Source organism: Protopterus annectens, chromosome 1.part2 (assembly GCF_019279795.1).
Source record: "Protopterus annectens isolate FY-2018-M chromosome 1.part2, PAN1.0, whole genome shotgun sequence".
In the NCBI taxonomy this organism is placed as follows: Eukaryota; Metazoa; Chordata; order Ceratodontiformes; family Protopteridae; genus Protopterus; species Protopterus annectens.
Genome location: NC_056727.1, coordinates 984,431,391 through 984,439,011, shown reverse-complemented (window position 1 = coordinate 984,439,011; position 7,621 = coordinate 984,431,391). Strand labels below are relative to the sequence as shown.

The 7,621-nt window shown below is 37.4% G+C and overlaps 1 protein-coding gene across 4 annotated transcripts in view; it reads right to left on the bottom strand.

The window, feature by feature from the left end:
* Nucleotides 1-2,150, bottom strand: part of COL8A2 (collagen type VIII alpha 2 chain) — a 1,617,206-nt gene extending 1,615,056 nt beyond the window's left edge. For all 4 annotated transcript variants that reach the window (XM_044059947.1, XM_044059946.1, XM_044059945.1 and 1 more), the window contains exon 1: nt 1,932-2,150. The gene's annotated coding sequence lies outside the window, so the exon portion shown is untranslated. The remainder of the gene's footprint in view (nt 1-1,931) is intronic.
* Nucleotides 2,151-7,621: the final 5,471 nt, after the last annotated feature.

Sequence of the window (7,621 nt, the reverse complement as noted above, 5' to 3'; positions counted from 1 at the left end):
AGAGAGAGAGAGAGATACAGACATAGATATTTATATATATATATATATATATATATATATATATATATATATGTATGTACACACACACACACACACACACACACACACACACACACACACACACACACACACACACACACACACACACTCACATATATGAAGGTGCACAGTACACAAGAACACATCGACAGGCCAAAGTGCCAGACATTTTTTTCTGGATTATTTGAAAGGTATACACGTGTACATAAATATATTTCTGCATGTATAGGTTTATGAACAGTCACATTATATTTGTGTATATATATATATATACATATAGCCTTGAAGAGTAACTATACATGGGTAAGTTGTTCTCTAGTGTCAGAGGTAAACTGAATTATAAAAGATAAATTTGTACCACAGCTGCTATTCTTCTAAGAACAGTACTTGCAGTATAAAAAGTATATCATTATTTAAAATAGGTGTGCACCTTGTAGACATAATTCTTAAACTATTCAGCATGACCCACCTTTACTGAATGATAATTCTTAATGAAAAAAACCCTTTTTTACAGGGGTGCAAAATGTGATTGCTCTGTAGAAGTTTTGGGATATGAAATCACTTTCTGTTAGGTCTAAAACAGAAACTTGCTGTTGTCCTTTTCAAATCGTGAATTGTAGAAGTACTAGGTAGGGTAACGCAAAAAATCAGCCAGACAAATGCATCAGATAATGAGAGGGTACACTCACTATATTTTGTTAATCTACTAACATAATAGTCTGGATCCTGGCGGTATTTCTTTGCTTCTTACTGTTACGCAGCAGTACTAATACTTGTATTCTCTGGCTTATCCGTTGTACCCTGACTGCTCTTGTTTTTAAGTGTGCCCTATGTTTATAACAGACAGTTGAAAATGAAATATGATACTATATTTGCTACTGTCACGTATAGTACAAATAATCCATTCTGCATCAGATTTACTGACTGGGAATACCCATATGTAATTTCTTTTTAGTCACTGCTTTACAGCCAAAGAATATACCTTTCAAATAATCCAGAAAAAAATGTCTGGCACTTTGGACCATAAGGACTATTCAGAGTGCAATGTGATCATTTAAATGCATTGGAAATGCTGGAACATTCCTGACTGATGAAAAATAAATTTAAAACGGATTTGTTATATTATTTTGGAAACAGCTTTCTTCAGCACATAACAGGTGCCACAAAGAGGGAATAATATGCATTATAGCAGGTGCATACTGTAAGATACTTTCAATAAACACATCATCAGAATTATACAGAGAATTGAATTGTAAACTTAACATTCAACCATTTCTGTTTTGAGGTAGTATTTTAAAATGACAGAAATCTGACAAAAATCTTCCTAACAAAAATTTACCTTGTATCATCTTTAAGACTTGAAATAATCACTTTCACAATACTTTACACTTGAAAACAAATACACAGACACACATACACACACACACACACACACACACACACACACACACACACACACACACACACACACATGCACACACACACACCATATGAAGATATTTCAGAAACAGTATTTATCAAACTATGCATTTTATATCCTATGTGCATGATGTGTGTCCTTCAAATACAACTAGAGAAGACGTTGTATGCAATATGATAATATACAAAGAATGCTCAGTCAGAAAGTACAGTGTAATATTAATCCACACAGCATATAGTTACTACACAGTGATGTTAGCTTTAAAAAGAGTTACGTTTGAAAACACTGCACAGTGCCATATTTTCTCTAAACCTTTTCATTGTTAGTCTCTGTCTGATAATACCACTGAGAATTACCAGATCTTGTGATTAATAAACCAGATTTGGCATATACTGACTTAGTGAAAGTAATATGTGACAAGTAAATAACACAAGTAAAAAAAAAAAAAAAAGAAAGAAAAAAAATGTCTTACCCTTTCATTTTAATAAGCTTTTGTTTGTGAAATCAGGTTTGATTTAACGCAGCTGGCATGAGGAAAAATAAGTTTTTCTTCCTTTCAAATAGTCTATTCCACTGGAGCCAGAGAAGGCACTGACTGGACTCCTTGAAGGTTTTAGTAGCAGTGAGAGGCACCTAAATGAGATATAGTGAGAAAGAAACAGTAAGAGAAAAGCTGCAAATGAAAAGGAAAGGGAGGGAGAAATACTTTTCACAGGCTCTTTGATGGGCTAGCTCTGCTTAGGACTGGGGTTTTGAGTAAGTTCCAATTCAGGATTGTTTCTCTGTTTCACAGACAGTGAGGAATGATGATAGTTATGTTAGTTGTAATGGAGGAAGGGTAGGAAATGTAGAGCATTTTAGTAGTCATGACAGAGGAAGGTCGTATATGACACATTCAACTGTTTGGCACTTGAGTACTAAAATTTCAGTCATACAAGCATGTATGCATGCTGCTCATGGCCAACAACTAATCCTTAAGAACTGCAATAATTATTTTTCATTTTGTGCACAGCGAGATATAAACAAAAACGTGCGTTTCCATGCATATTTCTTTTATAGGTATCATTTTTTTCTGACCGGATAAAGTGGTAATACTAATTGAATACCACTTATACCAACTCTAGTGGCATGGAGTTTGACTAGAAAATGTTCATTCTGTGCACACATTCAGCTATGCCCACTAAATGGTTATATAGCATGTAGACCTAATACTGTTTTTAATTGTCCAATGTGCCAGGGGTAAAATAAATACAAGCAACATAATGCAGTCAACTAAATTTTCAAGAAATAGGTTCTGTTTGTATGTAAACAGACCATAAATGATGTTATTGCATGTATGGTTTAATACCTTCTACTAGAAAACCAGTGCCATGTATAGTATTGTCAGATCTAGCCATAGATTCAGAGAGAATCTCAAGACTTGTAGAATGAGTAGACATAAAAAGGGCTCTTTCAGCAATATGGAAAAATGAAATTCAGAGACACATTAGTTTCAATGAGAGAAAACATCATTATTGGTGAATTTGCATGTCTCTGAATCATTGTTAGCTCCTGCTAGTGCAAATCAGCAGTTTCCTGTCCCACTGACAACTGTAATAGTTTAAATAATGTCCATGATGTCATCTAGTATTCCTTTCAAGTCCCTAATGGCTCAGGTACTGTTGCAACACTGGATCATGTCAAACATTAGAACGTTTCACGTCTTAGCATGAAAAAATGCTGCATAAATAGATTAATTGGAGAAGAGGGTTAATGTTCCTGCTTTCTGTGTAAAAGGTGCAAAAATCAAAACCCTTTTACTTAGATATTTTTAAATACACAAGTACTATTTTCACATCACCCTGCTGTCTACCTGTGGTACAGAGGGCTTTTATTCTATGTCTGAAGTAAGAGGGTACAGAGTTTGAATCTTTTCAATGTCATTATGGCATGCTATAAAAAGTATCCCTTGTGTTTAGTGCCCCCCTCCCATCTTTTGCACTGCAAAAGTATTTTTTTCTTCAGGTGCATTTAATGCACCGTGGTGTTACGGCGGTAGCGTTGTTACCTCACAGCAAGAGGTTCTCCCATTCGATTCTCGGCTGGGCTTAGGAGTGCCTTCTGTGCGGAGTCTGCATGTCCTCCCTGTGGTTGGGTAGCGTTCGAAAGACATGCGTGCATAAATGGGCGTGCCTTCGTTGAAGGTTGAGCATTGAGCTGGCACCTTGGTGTTTCATAAAAATCTACTGCCAATCATTAGCAGACCGGAGTTCCACTGTGGTGACCCCTTACCGGGAAAAAGCCGAAAGACAAACAAACTTAGTGTATCCCTGGTGTCTGGTGTCACTCCCTACCCTAAGTGCAGTTAGGACTCATTATTAAAGAGTTCTCCCTGCTGACTACTTTTCCCTTGACCCAAAGTGCCATGAAAGTACAATATTAAAGAGTTCTCCCTGGTATCTGTTGTTCCCCCACAACCATATGCTGTAGGGATTGCTCATTATTCCAGGTTAGTATCCAAGTATGACAACCCTCCACTCCTCCCACCCCTCACCCCTCATACACATTCACACATTCATGCATACACATAACACAATTAAATACATGCACACAGAAACACCTACCTGACCTACACTCCTCAATCCCCCTACTGTGATCTCCCAGGCGGACACGCACTCACACATACAACCGCATACATTCACATATACACATAAAACACCTCAACACTACCTGTCCGCTAAATTCCCCAGTACCTATTTATACCTCAATGGGTGAATGCAAACTTTTGGACATGTTTGTTAGTGAGCATCCGAGAAGGGCCATGTTCTTTATGCAGCTGATTAAAGCTCTAAGTCACTCTGCTGCATAGATGCCTTACAGCATGCAGTTCTGTGGGGGAGCACATGGATAATTAGCATATGCCAATGCCCCAGAATGCTTCTTTAGCCTTTACCACAGCCAAAGAGACAACCCACCATGGTGATGCATATCTTCATGCTAAAGCACCATGTCTGTCTCTATATGGGAAATCGTTACTGCATGTTGTGTATGCCATGTGTAACCTTTCCTAACTGTCCCCCTAGTCTCCCCTGATGATCACTGTAGACAGGACACAATTCCTATCATTTCTAGTGTTCCAAGAGATCCAGACACTGTACCAGTGGTCTGTCTTTAACCTTTCCCTATTGCTTCTTTCAAATGCTGTCCAGCTGTCTCTCAATAAAGTAACCTTACCAAACTACCTTATAACTCCTTTAGAGTATCACTTCCTGCTTTTGCTTTAGATTCAATCTGCCAAAGTGTTAAACTAGGCCAAGAAAGAAATGTCATTTAACTATCATCACTTACTAGTTTGGATCCTCTGTTAACACAGAGAAAAAACATAATTACAAGATATACTTTCTCTAGTTGCTTTCTAGGAGCACGATTCAGAAAAACAAACATTACAATAAGAATAATGGCATTTCTGTTTGCTTTTTAGAAGTACAATGCTGTGGGTTTTAACCATCCAGCATAGGCTATTCCAACAAACTCAGCTGCAAAATCCAGTTAAAGTGTTTTACTTGCTTTTTGTCTATTTCACTTTCAGCAAGAGAAAGCCTGATGACTCAAAAGTAAGGAATAAATCTGAAGATCCTATTCTACAGAATGTTTCTAGTAACAGCTATAAAACTGAGATATACAGTAGTACAATGACTATATACCATTTATAGTATGATAAAAGGGCACTGTAAATGGCATAAGAACAAAGATCTAAGGACAGTTACATTATGACATTTGCAATACTTTAAAAAAGGGAAGTAGTCATAAGTATTCAGGATGATTTGGATGAATTTGTACTTTAATACTCTGCCAAACACTGAACTTGTTAATTTAATTGAAGGGTATAGTGCAATAATATTTTAATCCTTACTCCCTGCAGTCCCAAGACACCAGAATTGCATATATGTTATGCTGGGGTAAAAAGAATACAGGTATTTTGAATATAAGAAGCCATCAAAAATAATCTGACATTGTAGACAAAAAGACAAAACACATGCAACAAAGTATTTAACAATCAGACATGAAAAGTATTCAAGCTGTTAAAAGATAAATTAAATTGTTTCACATCCCACTGCATACAAATAAATTATGCTTAACAGTATACATTGAGGCATACATAGTATATGCTAGGCTACACTTGTGTTTGCTTGCTTGTTTTGTTTCTTTTTTGTTTGTGATTCTGGTCACTGTACAGCTAACGCCCAGTCATTACAAAATGTATACGTTGTTAGATATTTACTGCTGTAATCCATTTGATTTTATCCTTATTTCAGGACAGCTGTAAGCAGAGTTTAATCATTGAGGCCAAAACTTCAGACGATGGACTAGATCACTCTGAAGGATTGCCTGGAGATTTTGGGATACTGCACTGTTTAGAAATTTCAAAGCCTGTTGAACAATTTATACAAGCTTTCCTGCTGTTAGTGAGGCCGCACAGTATTTTTCAGTAATATGAGCTCTGGGCCTGGGACTACCGTCTTCAACTTTAAGACAGAGATTGCAGGCAGTAATACACTTTCTGCATTCACTGTTAGCTCTGGAGAGACTATGCCATCATGGAACTATTTTGATATATCATTTTTCTACCCCATCATTTTCAGTACTGCTTTATATTTATCCTGTCCTCTGCTATCACCTTCACAATCTGAGATCTCCTTTTTATGTATGGTAGTGCATGCATGTGCAAATGTGTGTGTGTTTGTGTGTATTGCTGCTATTCCAGTACTTATTCCTGTTAGGTTATCATTATAATTCAGCTGTATTCCCTGGAGCAGAATTGTATCATTAATCATTGTCTTTAGTCTCCATTCGTATTAAAGATATATTTTTTACTCTACACTTCCCCTGGCTCCATGCATCACCCCAATCGCCCTATTGACCAATTCATTCATTCTTTAGACTGGGTGATAGCCCTGTAACCCTTTCATCCCATGAGTGGGGCAAGGGACATATTAGACAAATTGTTTCATTTGGAGATAAGACACAGGCACTGGGCAGGCCATTATTCATATGGGCATTCTTCCTCCCCAAGTAACTTCCTCACTGTGGTTGCTGCAGCTTCTACAATGGCAATGGATAATCTCACATCCTACACACTCTCACTGTCATGCAACACAAACTCATGCATGCACACACACAAACACATGAGTGAGCACCCATGTGCATGCATACACATGCACATGTACGCAGAAGCTCACACACGCACACACACACACACACACACACACACACACACACACACACACACACACACACACACACACACACACACACACACACACATGTGTGCTTGCAGCACACACACACATTCACACACACAAGTACATGACTGATGTACAGTGTGGGATTCACCTGGCTTAGAACACCCCATCCTAAACACCAAAATTCCTGATGGGGTCAGAACTGCAGTGGTTTGAACTGCCTCTGTCTCCGTCAGAGTAGTGAAAAGGTATGTGCCCTCCCCTCTCATTCTTCCCCAGCTAACTTAATGGTTCCTGAACCTCTAATTGTCATAATCAGAGGTTTATGCTTCTGTGTTGTGGAGCGGGCTTTGAGTATGGTTTTTCACTAATTATTATTTAATAATTTTCAAAGGATATGGCATAGAAATGGAGTACTGAAAACAATAAACATGGATACAGCAGATATATTTGCATAATTTGCACTGCATACATTATAATATACAATAAGAATGGCATTCTTATCATAAATAAAGGATTTAAAAAAGGTGTTATAAGAAACATTTTTAATAATATACAATCCTTATCCAAATTGCTAGCATTACTTAAAATCCTGCAGTAGGCCCTGCTCAATTTGAGAGGTGAGCATTGTTAAGTTCTTAAAAATGGTGACAGAAGCTTTTGAGTTTGGATGCTTAATGGTGTATATGGGTAGGCATCTTATTGTCCCGGTGATTAATTGCATAGTATGTTCCTATGTTCCTAGAGTCAGTAGGTTTGTTGTGATTATCTGTATTTGTTGAAGAACCTTTGGCCAGTATTGCGGCTGAGGTTGTGTGTCTTCAAGTCTGATATTAAAAATGCTGAAATTGAATTTCCATTCTTAGCATTAAGCTTGCCTCTGTTCCCATTTGCTTACTTAATAACCATAAATCATACCATTGTAACTAGGAACAACATA